Source organism: Amblyomma mixtum, chromosome 2, assembly GCF_055824585.1.
Source record: "Amblyomma mixtum isolate Tamu chromosome 2, ASM5582458v1, whole genome shotgun sequence".
NCBI classification, from domain to species: Eukaryota; Metazoa; Arthropoda; class Arachnida; order Ixodida; family Ixodidae; genus Amblyomma; species Amblyomma mixtum.
Window position 1 is genome coordinate 255,724,695 of NC_143013.1, and position 19,681 is coordinate 255,744,375.

Here is a 19,681-nt window from a genome sequence, read left to right on the forward strand (position 1 = left end):
ATCCAATCTTCAGCGTGCACGAACGGCTGCTGGCTGCGATGTGCAACCTGCACCACCTGGAAGAGTTCGTCTGTCACACCCTGCACGTAGAGGACGATTCCGATAACATGGCCCTTCTCCACAATGTTGTAGCGAGAAACGGCAAGTTGGGTCGGCTTGCGGTTGAGAGATTTGTCGGCAAGTCACCGGGCATGTCGGACATCGCGCAAGCGCTTGCAACGAATGCAACCATCACCGAGCTCAGCATTGACCTGAGCTGCCTGAGAGCGGACGAAAGAAACCTTTTCTCGCAGGCACTCGAAGAAAACATCTCACTCCAGTCGCTGCGCCTGGTCGGATCACGCCGGAAGCATACCTTGGGTGTGGCTGCGATTGCAGCAGCAACGAAAGGCTTGACGGCGCTGGTCAACTTAGAACTATACCATTTTCCCATCACCACTAGTGAGGCCTGGGCATTGGCAATGTCTCTTTCCTGCAGCAGGACAGTGCAGCGGCTGACACTTCAATCGTGCATGCACTTATTCACGTACCTGACGAGTGTGCCGAGAACGGGAGACGACTCGTACAAGGGCATTCACTGGCGCATCCAGCCCTTTGTGCACATGCTGCGCGAGGCGTCATCACTGCGGAAGCTTACGATGTCTGTGACTGCATTTTCCAAGCAGGACCAGAGGGCGTTTTTCGAGGCGCTGGCGGCGAGCGGTTTTATGGCAGAGGTGAACATCCATAAGCCCATGAAGTCTTCCTTGCGCGAGCTGTCCCGCCTTATCTGCGAGACCGACACCGGCAGCAGGGTGAAGATCGACACACTTCATATGAACGAGATGATCCTGGAGAGTGCCTCGAAGGGATTGCGTATTGGAGACATTCGCGTGGTGGTTGACGAGATAGCACGCACTGGTGAAATTTATAGATGTTTAGCGCAGCTGCCGACGTTAAACACTTTGACATCCCTGTCGGTGGAAGCAGAAGGTGATATTGACGCCGAGTCAGCCCGTTTACTGGCTCACTACCTGCGGAAGACTCAGCTGCTGAGCGATGTTACGCTGAACTTCTGGGCGCTCCGCAACGAGGCACTAGTCTTGCTCGAAGCACTCTCGAACAACACCAGCATCACGACGCTCGATGTGGAGCGCTGGTGCGAGAGTAGGCCAACCGCGCGGATCCTCGCTGACATCGTCTGCTCAAGCAAGAGAATTAGGGCGCTCACCTACCACTTGGCCAGCATGAGTCCCTCGCCAGCGTTCTTTTCGGCGCTTGCCAAGCACATTGAGGGCAATTGCACAATCCTTTCGGTGAAGGCTTATCGGCTGAGAGCCTCCGCCGAAGACTGGAACTTGATCCAGGAAGTAGTAGCGCGCAACTGCACTCTCCTGGTCCACGCCGCTCAGTGCGTTACCGGCCGCGCGGTGGAAAAAAGCGGAGCAGAGGCTCTAGAGCTGCTGAGGTCGAACCTCATGCTCGTCAGCAAGGTCCAGGAAGTGGCTTCAGTGAACGAAAAAGAAGCTAAGGAGGCGATCAACAGCAGGCTCGCCGACCTGGACGACTTGGACTTTTTCATGAGCGTCACCGGTGTGGTCAGGGAGAGGGTTGTTTGCCAGGAAAGCGCTGATGGCCGTCCTTGCCTGGACACAATACCCTACGACTGCTGGCGGATCTTGCGGCGGTATTTGCGAGTTAGGGACGTGGTAGGCACCGATATTACGTGCTAGGGATTAGGCCTAGTTTTGCACTATACTAGTCATTATATAGTATAGTCTTTCAAGTTAATTCAGGACTTTGTGTAAAAACTCACGTGCTTATGTATATAAATGTACAGCAACACCTTACGAAGAAGTCATGTTCTTGCTTGCTCTTTGTTGATTGTAGTGTAATTGTGATTTGTCGCTTTGTAATAAACTGAATAAATTTTTCTTTTCTTGCTTGCTACCTTTGGCACATTACTCTTATAGCTCTGCGTTTATAGATATGACCAAATTACTGCTTTTGCGTAATTGGTGTGAGACGTGTTTTCCGTCAATAAAACCGCATTCTGCGCTGTGCTTTACCTGTTTCCCAGTTTTCGTGTAGAAATAAAAAGTGACGTAAAAAGCCATGCGCCACTTACTAAATTTGTTAAAGGGTTGAAATCCAGCCTCTGCGACTAAATTCCTTCTCATCTAATCCTGCACATCCTAATGAGTTGCTAACATTTTCCAAAAGGATAATCGAAGACGGGAAGATCGGTTCATTTTTTTTATATATATATGGAGGCCTTTAAAACACCCTTCTCGCTTTTTAGCACGCCGGGTGATGACATGCACCGGCTAAATAGCGCCATCATGAACATCTCTATATATTACTGCTACTATGCCGCATTATATCCTTCAGATAACTTGCCTGAGCCCTGCCAAAATCAAACATCTTTAATTGGAAACTGCAGAACTCTCTATGATTAGGCTTCACATCCCGGGTCACCGGGGTGTTATTGGTAATGAACTTGCGGAGATTGCAACGGCCTCAGCTGCACATCTCGGACTTTCACGTTACTCTCAGTTTCCTCGCCATTGTGTCCGGACCGCCTTTCCAGCTTCTGTCCACAGGAGATGGTTTGCGCAGTGACATTTCGTAGCATTGAACTTTACCTCTGGGTCTCTGTGTCACTCGTATTCTATCTTCTTCTTTTCCCCGAAACCCATGGTTCAGTTCATAACAGGCCACGGTCGTTTCCCTATTAATTTTCATCGTTTTGGGCTCCGGCCTAACAATAAATGCCCTTGTGGCCGTGGGTCTGATTCCATATCTCATTATCTTATTAACTGAGCTATAATGCCACACATTATGGCACGAACAATCTGCAACGCCTTCTTAGTAATTCACGCGCATACGCCCTGATTAAATAAATACCGTATTTCCCGGTGTATAAGACGCGGCTTTTTTTCAAAAATCTTGTTGATGCGTCCTATACAAGGGTGCGTTTTATACGCCAATTTTTCCTTTTTTTGCGAGTTCAGAAATTACTCAGGCTCTTGTTCAAGTTTTTTTCACCGGAAAAAATATCACTACCAATGACGCGGTTGCAACACGGCTAATACTTCAATTCGTGGAGCGCCATGAGCCACTTTTTTTAAGTGAACTTTATGATGAAAGAACGGGGATGACGACTTCCTGGATCACAAACACGCACCTTTTCGGAGGGCCGAAGCAAAAGTAATGTGAAATGCCAAAAGATGGCGACAAACACTCTTCTCGCCATTGTCAGGGCAAGCAGCCAAGACAAGCCGGCGTTCTTTTTTAGCCACCCTGTGCACATTTCTTTGCTCCGTGTATGTAGTGAGAAGAGAATGTGTCAGCCGCGTTGCCTCCAGAAACGGGCGAACTTTTTGATAGCACATTCTTAGATGAAGACTTGGAAGGTTTTAAGTAGAAATAAAATATTGTTATGGACATATGGGAGAGCTCTTTAGTTCTTTATTTTTTCTAAAACGTGGGAGGGTATGGCTTGAGTGTTGCCTTTCTATCATTTAACATTTGCTTAAGAATTTCTCACCGGTACGGTGAATTTCGTGATGGTCATGCAAGCGTGTTTAATTAAGCCTCACTAGCCTAACTGGCTAAATTGGGGTGCGTCATATACACGGGTGCGTCTTATATACCAACTTTTTCAATGACAGCCTGCATATATGGCATGTGCGTCTTATACAGGGGTGCGTCTTATACACCGGAAAATACTGTAGTTTCAATGAAGAGTAGCACAATGCCCGACTGTAACTCATGTATATATTTTTTTCTCCATCTCGAACTTCTGCTTTCACAACTGTGCGAGGTTATGGCCATGTCCTGGAGGGCCTACAAACCCAGGTGGGAGGTCGTGACGCCTGTTTTTTCGTGTAGCCCAATGCCTCACTCCTTATCTTTTTCCATCCCCCCCCCCCTCGTTCTTTCTTTCCTCCCTGCCTTGCTTCTCCTCACGCTCTCTTCTGCAAGGAGTAGGAGACTCAATTTTTTTTATCGTTGGCGCCCGTTTCTCGACAGTGACAACGTTATCCCAAATGGGAATTGAAAGTCCCCTCGACGTCCTACGGACATTCAGGATGTCAGCAGGGCGTCCAAGAGAGGTTCAGTGCCCATTGGGATGGCGCCTGCTTCCCACCCCCACTGTTCCTCCAAAAAAAGAAGAAAGAGGGATTATACGATTAGAAACAGCGTCATTGTAATGGTGAAGGAAGGCAGAAATAGCCTAAAGCTTCTTTTTTGTCTCTGAGATTCCGTTCTAGAAAACGTGTGTAATATTTGTTTATATATTCTCAATCGTAACCTACGGCTGGCCAAGGAAACAACAGAAATGAAGAAAAGGAAGGGACAAGAGGTCAAGATAGAATAAGAAAAAATGGCTGAGGCTTAACTTCGTTAAGCCTGGACAATGCGAAGCATCATCGTGTCGCGTAATTTGGAGGCGCACAACCACAGCGACGGCGCGAGGTGGGCCCCCGTTTCTCCACTGCCGTGACGTCATCGTGTCACGTGGTGTGGCATCATCGTGTCACGTGATTTGGAGGCGCACAACCACAGCGACGGCGCGAGGTGGGCCCCCGTTTCTCCACTGTCGTGACGTCATCGTGTCACGTGGTGTGACGTCATTTATCACGTGATTTGGAGGCGCACAACCACAGCGACGGCGCGAGGTGGGCCCCCGTTTCTCCACTGTCGTGACGTCATCGTGTCACGTGGTGTGACGTCATGTATCACCTGATTTGGAGGCGAACAACCACAGAGACGGCGCGAGGTCGGCCCCCGTTTCTCTACTGTCGTGACGTCATCGTGTCACGTGGTGTGACGTCATGTATCACGTGATTTGGAGGCGCATAACCACGGTGAAGGGCTGAAGTGGTAGCTAAAGTAGTATGCTTCGCATAAAAAACGCGTCGGTGCACCTTACATCTTGCCTTCATCATTTTCTGAGCGTTTGCTGTACTTCATCTTCTTTCTTCTTGTGGGAGTCGATGCATCCGCACCACCAGTGGCATCGCAAGCGACATAAACGTCCAGCATGTTCATTCGACGGGTGCCGCACACGTGGGTTAGCCGAGTGACGTTGCATCATCCACGCTTGAAATCCGATTATAACACTAGTTGCTATGTTCAAGGAAGACTGACCGGTCATATGAGTTAATTTTTTTTTTCGTGGCCAAATCGCAGATGTGCGCCTTCTTTCACCTCATTACCGAATGGAGCGAGTGCGCAGCTCACAGGGAATTTTTAAGTATTATTTCACCGACGACAGTGTTTCTACCTCAGTTTTTCGAAGTTCGGAAGGGAGCGTTGAGAACAGAGCGGGCCGCGATGCAGCGTCCGCCTCGGTCTTTCCCTGTAACGAAACACTGTGATTCGATCCACGATGATGATGGCTTTCTGTGCGAGTTCCTTTGGCGTCCTCGTCCCCTGTTTGGCGTGCTGGTAGCAGCTATTCTCGTTTGACGTGCCCACTTGTTCGATGCACGCATTTGGTTGATTCACCTCGATCTTGCTTTCGTTGTGACTTCGATATGTCTGTTTTATCTGGCAGCCCAGACTGAAGCGTCGCTTCTAGGTTAGGGTTGAAGTCTTCCCACGACGCCGGTCTTCCCGTCAGTCTAATGACCTTTTCAGCGTGGAGTCGTACACCACGTTGTGACTGATTCGTAGACATGCGTAAACCTCACTTCGTCCACGAAACTGAGTTGGGGCAGACATTACCATCAAGGATATAGTGGGTCTCCATTCAACAGGAATGTCGGGATAGATGTGACGTCAGTCTCAGTTCTCAATAGGGGTGACACATAGCAGCTGTAGAGCGTTCTCAGCGAATATTGTCGGCAATCTCTTTTTGTTATTACAGCTCTGCCGATGTCATCTGTGGTCAACCACTCACAGCGCGCGGGGGAGGCGGCCGCCCACCACTGGCTCAGCCACGAGAGGTTCATACGTGAGTGCAGGCTTATACTGTGAAGTGTGTCTGAGCACTTGACGCACAGTTATGAACCGCGGTTAAACTGAAGAACTTATTAGTAGTTGAAGTACGAGAATTGCTTAGGTTCAGACTCAAGGCGTAGATATGGGTCTTGCGTTTTCTACACGAAGTGTTTTGCAGGCCACCTGAAACCGAATAAACAGCCGGAAAGAAAAATTACCCTCGCATGAATTTTGAGGACGTGCTTACTGTAAATATACTGACCACTTCGAATATCTCCCGCGATTTTGTCTTCGTTTACTCGATTTGTGCGCAGTTTCAAATGCGCACGTAGAAAAAGAATGAAATACTATGACCATATGGCCAGCCTAAGCAAACGGAGAAGTCTTGCGCTCAAGTTACAAGGTTTTTTAAAAACTGGCGCAAAGAATATGCACAATTTTCTGAGCGTCGCCACCATGTTGGAGAAGTAGCGCCATCTAGTTACTAGTCCGGACATGACTGCCAAGCTGGCTAGAGTTGAGGTTGTTTTAAGCTTCTGGTGGTATTAGCCTTGCGATTATTCTGCTGGCCATTGCCTCGCCTTATGCTGACACTAGGATCTTGATGAAGATCGGGAACTTGAGGCACAGGTTTGTGACCTCAAAGATCTAAGTCACCACGCGCGGAATCCCGCACAATCTTCATCAACTGCTGCTGTCCCCATCTGGGGTCTAGATCAGAGTCTTGGAGGAATTTTAGAAGGCGAAAAGCCTCCTTCCCATATGACTGATCTCTGCGCAGGTAAAGAAAATTTTGAATTGAACCGTGTGGGGCTCTTGCCCTCTTGAGGGAGACGAGTAGGACACACCTCTCCGCGTTTTCATCTAGGAAGCACATAAGATTGTGTTTTACATCCCCGCGCACACAACATGAACACCACAACGGAGATGATGCCAGGTCTGTCTTATGTATACACACTGGGTGTGAGCAGACCCTGTGCGAATGCAGTGCAGTAAAGTGGCTTGAGGTCTCTTCGGTCCCTTGGTCACACACGGCTGGTTGGGTGAAAGCGAACCCCACAGGATCTGAAATGGCTGAGTGCCGTTTATTTTTTTTCAAGATTGTCTTGACATCTTGAGGGACGTTTTAACGCTGTCGCGTTAAATGGCAACTGCATCACATTTTGAGAATTTCGCGATATTCAAGGATTCAAGTCTATATAGGCTGTAGGTGAAGCATGCCAAGCGTTTTTGCTCCAGCATTTAGAATAGTAACGTAATCGCCGATTGACTTTTGCGCTTCTCCTCAAAGCACCAGAGGAGTGCGAGGAAGTTCAGTGTGACGCAATGGAAGGTATGATGTCAAGTCACTGCTGCCGTCGGCCACACCTTGCCGAGCTTTCTTAGATGCTGCCAAACAACGCTCGGCGGGCTCCTGTGGTGTTGGTTTTTTTTTTTTCCTTCAGAGCAGGCTTTTATGCGTTGGAAACGTACCGATAGCTTCGATGACGTCATCATGTAACCCCTACTTGGTGTTGTGCGCTGCGGAGAAGCTCGAAGGCTTTCCCAATTTTAATCGGCGATTGCGTTACCATTTCAAATGCTAGCCAAAAGGACTTCGCATGCTTTACCTGAAGTTTCACACATTCGACAATTTTAAGCTCATCGATTCCTAAAACCCATGCAGTTGCCCTTTAAAGGCCCCGTCGTCCAGAAAATCCGGTGTGGGCGTTGTGAGAAAAAAATCACGAGCATGGCTCTGGCAGATGGTGCCAAGATAGCAACTAATGAGGCAGGGGGGGTCACCTAGGTCACGTGACCTTGCGGCATCATCACAACCTGCCCACCGGATACTGGGCAAACTACCTACCGGGGCAAGAGGTAGTTAAATTAATGATTGGTCGCTCGGGAAGAGCAGCCAGTGTATCATATCAGTTCTGGTGCATATGTGTTATCACCAGCTCATGTGCAACGTGCTGCACTGCCTCCTCTCTTCTTAACCCTGCCTTCTCTCCCCACGGCCCTATATATGCACGGACCGTAATAAACCTTGCCAGTTGTTGTGCCCTGACTGTGCCGTTCGTCACTCCGGTCAACTTCTCGATACATGCTGTCAGAAGTGGGATAGCCACCCTCGTCCGAGAGCAACGATATTCGCAAATCGAGAAAGAAGCACTTGCCCTTGTCTTTGGTTGTTAAAAATTCCATCATTTTGTTTATGGCCATCCGATATCTTTAGAAAGTGACCACCGGCCGCTGATGGATACCGCTAAGAAAGCGATTGGGGACATGCCGCCTAGAGTGCAGCGTTTCTTTTTGCGGCTTTTGTAATACAACTACGTGTTATCGTATGTTCCTGGCAAACAGATGGAGCTCGCCGATATGCTGTCAAGGTCGCCACTCCCTGCTGATGTCGTCGCTGTGGATACGGATGATGTCGAAGTGCATGCCATCACATGTACTATCGTCAACCGTGAGTGAAAGAACAATGACGCGCCTTGTGCGCGAGACATCGGCGGATCCGTATCTGCAGGGTGCGATACAGGACATTTCGACAGGCGGGCCTATAGTTGGGTGTTTTAAGGCTATCGCGCCGGAGCTATCAGTTGTGAACGGCGTACTCATGAAGGGCACCAGGGTCGTAATTCCCACAAGCATGCGTGCCGAGATATTGCAGCGCATTCATGCAGGGCACGTCGGTATAGCCAAGAGCAAAGCAAGAGCTAGGCAACTGGTTTACTGGCCTGGGATGAACTGGGACATAGAATCATTGAACCAAAAATGCGGAATCTGCAGGAAGTACGCTCACAGTCAGCCAGCAGAACCACTAATGCTTCGTTCAACGCCGAATCAAGCTTGGCAGCGTGTTGGTGCCAGTGTTGCCACGACACATAAAAAAATAGTAGTAGATTTTTTCGCGAAAAATCAGTAGAAATCAGTAGATTTTTAATTTCAATTTTAGTACTCAGTTTATGAGCCCACGAATTCAGCGCTTATATTAGTACTCTGCTGTATTGTAGCTTCTAATAGTACAAAAATTGGCCACGAGATTCTTGGCGATACTTTTGAAAAACCCGGGGATCCAGAGAGCGATTGTCAAGCACGAAGTGAAAAACAGTCAAGCCCTCTGATGGCATATTCAAAGAAGTCAGGTGGTAGTTAGTACCTGAAATCTTTAGAGTATAGTATCTTCCAGACAAGGGTGATTGGGAGATACCTGGGAGAGGCCTCCGTCAGGGCTGGGCAAGATACTTCAAAATAGTATCTTCGATACGATACTCGATACCTTTGAAAATTGTATCTCCGATACAGATACAAGATACAGTACCGAAATCAATTTTCGATACAGATACTCGATACTGTATCTTCGATACTTCGATACATCACTAAAATATCAAATATAATACAGGTTATATTACGACTAACAAAGTTTGCATAACTGAAATCACTGTCTAATAATTCCGGAAATATAATTGGAGAACTTGGGAAATGTACGCGTGGTTTCTGTAACCTTTAGTGTATTTCTATGGAGCACTTTTCCTGAAAGGACTTATAAATGAATCCGACAGCATGGATCTGTTGAAGCTCCGCTGTCTGCGCAGTTGGCCTTGTTAGAACTTTAATTTGGACTAAAGCCATATACCAGGTGTCCCAGCTAAATGTAACCAAGCTTTTAAAAAACACGGGGTGTCCTAGCCGTCTGAAACCAAATGACGGTTGTTTAGAGTCGCGTGACCTAGTCCGCAGCATTTTTTTCATTCTTCAAGGTTGACTAATTAGTTAATCGTAATTAACTAACTTTTTATTTATTGACTTCAGGAACAAAGTGTCAATGGAAAAGTTGTAGATCGCTTCGAGAAACAGCTTACTGAGACATTTGCAGCAAAGTAATATTTACGTAAAGTAGTTTTTTTACCGCCCTTTAACCATAACCCGCACAATAAGACAAAGCTTCCACATAACAACTGTGCCACTACAACGTCCCACGGCGGGCCTTAAAGGGCAACTGCAGCACTTTTTTGATATTTTCGCGATACTCAAGGATTCAAATCTGTATAGGCTGTAGGTAAAGCATGCCAAGGGTTCTTGCACTAGCATTTAAAATAGTGACGTAATCGATGATTGAATTTTGCGCTTCTCCTCAAGGCACCGGAGGAGTGCGGGGAAACTCAGCGTGACGTCACGGAAGGTATGATTTCAAATTACCGCTGTTGTCAGCCACGCCCTGCCCTGACTCGTTAGAGGCTGCCAAACAACTCTCGGCAGGGTTCGCCTTCGGTGGCGTTGGTTTTTTTCTTTCAAAGCAGGCGTTTGTGAGTTGGAAATGTACCGATACCTTCGATGACGTCATCATGCGCCCCCCACTTGGCATTGTGCGCTGCGGAGAAGCTTGAAGGGCGTCCGGGTTTTAATCGGCGATTACTTCCCTATTTCATGTGCTAGACCAAAAAGACTTCGCATGCTTTACCTGGAAGTTTCACCCATTCGACCCTCTTATGCTCGGTGATTTCTAAAACCTATGCAGTTTCCCTTTAAGGAATAAAATCAGTTTTTTCTGAAGTCTTCTCCTCGATGAGACTTCGGGTGCACATTGGGGCAGATAAGTGAGCGAGCAGCTGGTCACGTGATAACTTTCTTTTAAGGTCAATAAATGAAGCTACGTAAATCGTAACTTGACGGAAACAGCACTACTAGCGGTTTTTCGAGGTTATCTAAAACTTTTGCATTGACACTTTCTTCCTGAAGTTAATAATTAAAAAGGTAGCTAATTAAACTGAACATATTAATTAACTTTTAAGCGCGAAAAAAATACTCAAGACTAGGCCACGTGACTATGAACAACCCTGAGTTGGTTGCACTGCATACTAGGACACTTCGCCTTTTTTAAAAGTTTGGTTACATTTAGCTGGGACACCCGGTATATGTTGAAGTGATCGCTTCCGTAAGCAGCCTAGGGAAAAATAATTTAACCCAAAGTTCCTCATACGAACCAATCTGTGAGCACTTGGCTATATGAATATTGGCTATATGAAACGTTTTCTGTTTTCGGTTCGATACTATAGAGTACTTACCCGATGGCCTGTGCCTTTGATCAAACTAACTGATGCAAGCTCCGTACGCTTGGGAACCGAACAGTTAGTTTGCCAGTACTGCGATAACAAACTTCTGAAGCTGAAACTATTCTTGAAAAGCTGGAATTACAACAACAACAAGTAAAATGGCTGAACGTTTTTATTAGGCTAAAGGTATTCGTTACGTTTACTTGAAGGTCTTAAGTAACGGCATTTGCTCGAACCGCCGGTCCGAAAGAGCCCCGCGATGTGGGCGCGCTATAAGGGAGGCAAATGAAAAAAGCCTCTCTACAGGAGCAGATGAGCACGTCGCAGTATTATACTTGACGAAGGCGCCTCTTATCAGTGGATAAGAATGAAGCATAGCCACATCAACTCGAGGATCTTGTAAATAATTGAGAAACTGAAGCTTCACTAACGCCTTCTGAGAGCTACGGCTGGTTATACCGCTTGTCTCTTCAAATGAAAAGAATGCGTCAGCTGACGCATTTGATGCTGCTGGCGCCGATGATCCCACTGCCTCGCGTGCGGAAGAATGCGCGGCTTGTGTTGTGCTGACATAGTCGACAACAGCTTCTTCTGTAAGCTTCCGAGCATGACGGCGGAAGTCTTCCATTTCTGCTGACAACCACGGCAACTTGAAATAGGGGTGTAGAACAGCAGCAACTGTTGCCTCTTCTGCACTCGGTTTCATCTTCAAAAGATGGTCAAACCTGCGGGTGAATCCATTCCTAACTCCGAGAAACGCTGATCCAGAAGTGGTAGCTTGGGAGTTAGCTAAAAAGCAGCGAAGGTGCTGCCGCCCGTCTTGTACTACCGCCTGAGCGAGCGCTTTTACAGGTTTTTTTTTGTATCGAGTATCGTAAAATACACGATACACTAAATATGTATTTTCGATACCGATACTCCGATACTCTAGTTTTCAGCACGCGATACCTAATACCGATACACAAAATGTATCGAAAGATAGTATCGAAGATACATGTATCTTCGATACTGCCCATGACTGCCTCCGTGCTGCAGTGAACATAAATATAACCTCGACGGGTGAATCACTAAATTATTAGCACTAACATATCGAGAACTCAAGACAAAGATATTACTTAATGAGCGCGCACGCTGAACTTAATGCGTGACCTGCCACACTCGGTATGTACTGCGCCATTAGTTCTGGTTCGATAGTTTTGGTTTCATTGTTGTGGACTTGTGGCTTCATAGTTGTGTGGTACGGTAGTGCACCCACTTTCACAAATTCACCGCCTCACCTTTTCCCCACTTTGCTCAAAGACAGAGGTAGCGCCACGTTTGAGAGTCTGGAAACGCAAGAATGTATGTTAACCATGGAGGAAGGGAAGAATGATGTTAACCTCGGAGCCCACCGCATTTTTTTTTTCGCTCTCAAGGTGGCATCACATTAATACAAGTTCTGTACTGAAAAAGTCATAGAGTTAATATAACCAACTGGAAAAAGTAGCAGCTTTTGCTTTCGTTTCAGTAGAAAAGCAAGAAAATCAGTAGATTCAAACGCTTTATCACTGAATCAGCAGAAAATTTTAAAAATCAGTAGATCTACTGATAAATCAGCAGCCGTGGCATCACTGATTGGTGCCGATATATTTCAGTACGGAGGAAAGTACTATTTGTGCGCTTATGACGCAATGTCAAATTTCCCGGATGTAGAGAAGCTCTCTGATCTGAGTGCGAGTACAGTCATTGAAAAGCTCAGTGCAATGTTTTCAAGATATGGCATCCCAGCTGAACTTTGCACCGATAATGGACCTCAATTTTCTAGCCGCGAGTTTGCAAGTTTTTCGAAACTGTATGACTTTCATCACACTACATCCAGCCCATATTTTCCGCGCTCAAATGGTCTTGCGAAAAGGGCGTACAGGTGATCGAAAAGATTCTTAAGAATACAAGCGAAAGAAATGAAGATTTTTGGCTTGGTGTATTAAATTACACAACGAGTCCATTGGAAGACGGCCGGTCGCCTGCAGAGCTGCTTCAAGAAAGGAGTCTTCGCACCCCATTGCCCGACTTCCGCCCGCAGCCGATCATCCAGGTCAGCAAGCACAAGCAGTCGAGCCAGAACAGCCGCAACCTGCCATCCCTTGCAGAAGGTGACGTCGTACGGATAAAAGAGTCCTCTTGGGAAAGAAAAGCCAAAGTGATATCACCTGCCGGTCCACGATCCTATCGCGTTCAAACCGGCGAAAGCATCTTGAGGCGCAACCGGCAGCATTTGCTCGCAACAAGGGAGCGATTCGCTTCATGCTCATCGGATGGCAGTGACTCTGTTGACGACCTACCGACCGGAGCCCAGCATCAGCGTGTCACCTCATCACCCCAGGATCCTACAGCCACTTCTCCGACGGCACAGCCTCCCCTGCCAAGGCGGTCCACGAGACCCACAAGGCAACCCATGCGTTTGGGTTATGACAAGAACTTTCAACAGATCACTAACGGCTGATTCTTATTGTTAAAGGGAGGGGGATGTATCATATCAGTGCCGATGCATATTTGTTATCACCAGCTCATGTGCAACGTGCTGCACTGCCTCCTCTCTCCTTAACCCTGCCTTCTCTCCCCACGGCCCTATATATGCACGGACCGTAATAAACCTTGCCAGTTGTTGTTCCCTGACTGTGCCGTTCGTCACTCCGGTCAACTTCTCGATACAGCCAGCACCGCACAAGACCCCCCCCCCCCCCCCCCCTAGAGCACCTGCCGTCGCAGGGCAGTGGCCACTGCGCCAGTAGGGGTAGGAGGACTCCCAGGGATGGTGGAAGCGGTACGTGCTGCATGCCCTTCAGAAGAAGAAAGGGGCGCTAAGGAAGAGAAGAAAGCATACACCTAAGAGGTGGTGGGACGACGAAATTCAAGATGCCATCGCAGCGAGGAAGGAAGTCTGCCGTAACCATGGAAGGGCAGTTAAATCCGAACAACCAGAGCAGACCTGCTGTGATTTATGGGAAATATATAAGGAAAAGAAGCTGATTGCAGCCGAACGGATCCAGCAGAAAATTCGAATGGTGGACAAACGTTTTTTGGAGGACTTAAGGAAGAGTGGCCGAAATGCCCCAAGGAAATTCTGGCGTTTTCTAAGGAGAACAAATGGTAGGGCACCGCCACAACCCCAGTTGTTACATCCAGAGACCAACAAATTCCTATCAGTGCCTAAGGGACTGGCAGTTATGACACAACGGATCGTGCAACAGTTCACCAAGGGTGAGAAGGGGGATGAGACAATTGGCGAAGACCACTAGACAGGAACTGAAGGAGACTTACGCGAGTGGCTGGGCCCCATTGGGAAGCTCGAATTCAAACGCGGGCATCCAGGGGAATACAGCGGCGGGCTTGGACGATTTCCCTGCAACCCTCCTCAAGAAAATGGGCCCAAAACAGGGTGAAGCGCTGCGAGAGGCCCTCAGTGAGGTCCTCCACTCAGGAGATATACCCAAGGGCTGGCTAGTAGGCCGAATTTTTTTCCTGTACAAAGGAGCTGGGGACCGAAGTGACTATGCTTCCTACAGGCCAATCACGGTGACCCCTGTACTGTATAGCGTATTTGCCCAAGTCCGGCGTCGTCGGATCCAAGCTCTGGCGGAAAGGTCATTAATCTTGGGTGAGCTGCAGAATGGTTTTCGCACAGGACGTCGACTGGACGACAATCTGTTCGTGCTCACTCAATGCATTGAAATTGCAAGGGCACAAGGAAGACCACTATGGGTAGCTTTTCTCGATATACAAAAGGCGTACGATGGAGTGGACCATGCCAGGCGTTGGCAGATTCCTGTCGAGAGAGGCCTGCCCACGTAGGTAGTCGATAGGGTCAGGGGGTTATACACGGCGGCATCGGTGGTGGTGGAGTGGCAGGGCCTTCAATCAGAACCGATTGCCATAGAACGTGGTTTGAAGCAGAGATGCCCTCTGTCCCCGTTTCTATTCATGCTAATGCTGAGCGACCTGGAGTGCGACCTGGGGACATGCGGAGCAGGTTTCGACCTGTCATACATGGTTGAAAGCGTGGTCCAGTCTCAAAAGCTCCCTGCCCTGCTTTACGTCGACGATATAGTGCTGGTGGCGGACTCAGGGGAGGAGCTCCAAATGCTCCTAGACGTGTGCAGCTTGCGAGCCAGACAGCTGGGACTCCGTTTCAGCGCTCGCAAGAGCGCAGTAATGACCTGGGGGGATCCCGAGATGGGGGACGTTGGGCAAGTGCTTACACTGCAGGACAGGGTCATCCCATCGGTGTCGTCGTACCGCTACCTTGGCGTGCAGCTCACCGCTGGCGGAGATTACCTCGTCGCCCATGAAAAACGGGCACATGAGAAGGCTCTGAGAGGCCAGTGTATACTCAAGGAACGTGCGTTGTGGGCTTTCAGCCGCATGGAGGTGGTTAGGGGCCTATGGAAGGCGGTAATGGTACCTGAACTCACTTTTGGCAATGCGGCGCTCTGTCTGTCGTCTGCTACCCGAGAGTTTTTAGAGCGACGGCAACGAGAGGTGGGCAGACAAGCACTGGGCGCCCACCGGTCGACGCCCAACGAAGCGGTACAGGGTGACGTTGGGTGGTCCGCTTTCGAGGCACGAGAGGCAGTGGCGAAGCTGGACTTTGAAATCTGGTCGTGGGCCCTGGGGCAAGAGCGCTGGGTGAACCGGTTCCGACGCTACCTCCTATAATCGAGCCTGTCCACAAGATGGGTGAAAAGAGTCCGGGGATTAGCGACCAAGTTTGAGGTCCCCCTCCCAGCTCTGAGTGACCTGAAGGGAACAAGCCTGAGCAGAGGTCAGCTGAGAGCGAGAGTGTCAGCAACCGAGACACAACGTTGGAGGATTACCGCGGAGAATAAGTCAGCCCTCAGTACGTATTGCGCTCGGAAGACGGAGATCAAGCAGGAGAGATTCTACGATAACTCCGTAGGAAGTTCTCTCCTTTTCGAGGCGCGTGCTGGAGTGCTACGGACACGGCTTTGGTGGGCCAAATGTAAGAGACAAGGCGCAACCGAAGCGGAGGCGACATGTGTGGTGTGCCAACAAGGGGAAGAGACGGCCGAACACGTAGTTCTGACCTGTCCGGTGCTTCGGCCACAACATCCGGTTGGAACCCTTTTTGCGCAGGCCCTTGGTTTCCCGCCGTTCCGGCCACTGGATGGCAATGCGGCTGCCATTGCAACAGCAGATATCGGAGGGACAGGTGCCGTGGCAGATGCGGTGAAAACAACCAAACATCGTTTGACATTGTGGAGAGAAATCTCCATGAAGACGAGGAAGACTCCAAAATAGTCTAGGACACTTTCGGCGGTTTTTCTCCGTAAGGACCGCCCGATACAAAGGGAAAACCGCATATCCGAATCCGAGATGGCGGTATGCCGAGTAGCTCTCTACTGCTCTAAACTGCTGTAAACAACGGGAAAATCGTCGCGTTTGGATCATTTTCAGAGGTATGCAGTGTCGAATACCGACTGTAATTTCATATAGGTGGCTTTTGACTTCTGAATTCCTATTTGAAGGCAAGTACCGTGATTGTGACGCGCTTGGAGTGTATTTCGTCTGTAGAGCGCACGAAATTTTGTGGTCGAGTGCAAATACACGTCGGAAATTTGTTTTGGCCCCAAAACGACGAACACAATTCGCAAAGGAAACGAATGCCCAAGGTGAATGGAGCAACTGCTCTGCCTGGTTTGTTTTCAATGTTCAGCGTTTTGTTATATTAAATGTCGAAGGTTTGTTAGAGTACCGCGGGCATCTCCCATTTTTTTTTATCTTTCTCCTTCGCCGAGGAAGACGGTGCCGTGTCATTTCTGGCGCGGGACGAGCTCATAATGGGATTTTTCGTACGCAGCAACGCTTAGAGCATCACGAACGAGTGAAACAAGGTGGAGGTAGAATTGCATGAAACGGCGTGTACCGCTCGAGAAACCTTCGTTTCATGTCTAGCATTGTGCGCATTAAATTCTGGGTGCTTGGTTGATATTTGTGGTGGGTTTTTGTTCTTATTTGCGTTTGTGTTGGTTTTTTTAGGTTTATGACTGCTTTTGCTTCTAATTTATGACACGGCTTTTCTGCTGAGATATTTTTTATTTCTCTATTTGGTTTAAAAACCCATTATGAGAAGCTATCGCAAGTACTTTATACGCACGGGATAAGAAGGGTCCTGCGATTACATGTGTGCTGTCTTGTTTTCATGCGGATTTCCTGCCGCCACTAACTGTGTTCGGAGCAATAATGCGCTGTCGCCTGCTTGAGCTGAGGATCATAAGTGTGCCTCTTTTCCGTCTAATAAACAGTTGGTAGAGTGCCCATGTGTTGTCCTTCTTGTGCCGTTGTCGTTGCACGGCCGTTCATTTCAACAGTATTACCTTCACTTACCGTATGCATTAGTGCTGAAAAACGTAATAAAGAAGCATTTAAGCAAGAACACCTACATCCTTTATAAATAGCACCAACATGTACTCTGTCAAGCAGATTGAGGCAGTGGCGTTAACAAAGCCGAATGCCGTGAAAAAGTAAACGGCAGCAAGTTTGGTTTGGTTTTTTCAGGTTTAACGCCGCAAAGGGACTCGGGCTTTGAGGGACGCCGTAGTGAAGGGCTCCGGAAATTTCGACCACCTGGAGTTCTTTAACGTGCACTGACAACGCACAGCACATGGGGCTCTAGAATTTCGCCTCCATCGAAATTCAGCCGCCGCGGCCGGGATCGAATCCGCATCTTTAGGGTCAACAGCCGAGCGCCGTAACTACTGAGCCACCGCGACGGGGCTAAACGGCAGCAAGGTTCATTCGCTTGGTGTCATCCGCCTTTAAAAAAGTTCCGAGAGCGGGAGATTTTCGTTCACACGCTTTGCAGTACACAGTTGTCGCGAAATCGGTCATAAATGATGCAAAATGCCCGATCCTTTTGAAACTTTTGTCATGCATCAACGCACGAAGGTTGCATCGCGGTGTACGAGAGCGCGAGTTACTCCTTGCCGTATGCAGCTCCTTGCATTAAGTGCCTTGATCCCATAGCTTGAGCAATCTGAAATCAGGTTCGAAAGCAGAAGTTTAAAACCGAAACTCCGGGAGCGTTTATTCAGTTTACTCGTGAACATGTTCTCACAATCGTCTGATATTAAAAGAAATAACCACAATCAGTATGCTAAAGATAACAAAATGTGTTTAAAACATTGAAAATACGTGTAAGAGCGACATATAGTTATTTTCTCTGCCGCAGTTTACCGAATTCAAGCTCAAACTTCACCCATCCTTGACTTTGCGAGAAAAAACTGTGCTGGCCACAATAGTGTGTTGTAAGATGGCTTCCAAGATGGCGACTTACATGCGTGGACCGCTTTGCCAGCTCAGCTTTACCCCCTTGGACGAATCAATAAATCAACTGGAAAGATGTACCGACCGCATATCCTCCTTAGAGTCGACGTGTAAATCTTGTCTGCGATTTAATTTCAAATGCTTAGAATATGATAATTTAGGTTCCGGAACAAGATTGCGATCTTTTGTTGTATTTATGCTGGAGTGTGCCAGAAAATTTCCAGTGTGGAGAAAATTAAAAAATTTCCAAATCCCAGAGGAAAATTACAGCCTTCTTTCCGCTGGGCGCTTGTGTGTGTTGGATGCATTGTGTCAAGTGCTAAACAAGTTCATAAAAGTTCTTGACCTACTGCAGAAACGCATGTGAATCTGTTTTCTTTTGTTGTTATTTTTTTGACCCTCACCATGAAGCGCGATCGACCTAATCCCCAACATTTTGAGAGCTCATGAAGGGGAGACAAACGATAAGAGTTTGACCATACTCATTAGAGACCACTTTAACCAGAAGAGCAAGGTTTCGGGCTTGTTGGTAGCGCATTTAAAAGGAAGAAATGGCGCGCGAAGATACACGGGATTACCCACCCTCTCATGTTTTCTATTTAAGCGTCTTTCCACCTGAATAAAATTTCAGTTGCGAGTCAGCGCTTGTGTGTGTGTCGTTTCTTCGTGTGTCCGTGTTTCTTCGAGCTGCTTCTTCCTTTTAGCCACTTTAATAATATGGCACTATCATAAATAACAAAGCACAACCACGATAAACAATGACAAACCAATAAAAACAGTGGGAAACAATGGCCGTAGAGAGCTAGTGCACCTAGTTCATATTTGGTCTAACCATACAAATCGACGGTCATTTTCTATTGTGCGCGATGGCCAGGGCTATCTCCTCTGTTGTTTGTGTCATTCTTGTCATAATCAACGCCGTGGTGATTAGTCTGTGTTCTCCATTAATTATTCTAACTCTAGAACGCGCCAGTGAACAGCACCCTATTGATCGGGCACCCTGCTGCCCTGAAAGCAGCTCGTGTGCGCGGCGTTCAGCAGACAGCCCAAAAGAGTGTTGTTCTCGTCATGCCTAGTTTTGTGCCGAGAGTGAATAGCCACGTGAAATATGAAGTGAAAACTGAACCTAAAGGCTTCCTTCGAAAGAAACTGGGGAAGGAACGTGCCCCGAGTTTTTTTTTTTTTCATGTCTTCAAATATTGTACTTGCTTCCGCCTTGTGTGCTGCTCACACCTTTCTGTTACCTTTTTTTCCTTTCCCTTTCCGCGGTGTTTCAGTGGCTTTGGCCCGAGTCTGCTCACCCCAAGGTCGCAGATCGAATTTTGCTGCGTTTCGATTTTGACGAAATACGAAGCCGCATTCGTATACCGTTGTCGTATACAGTGCCG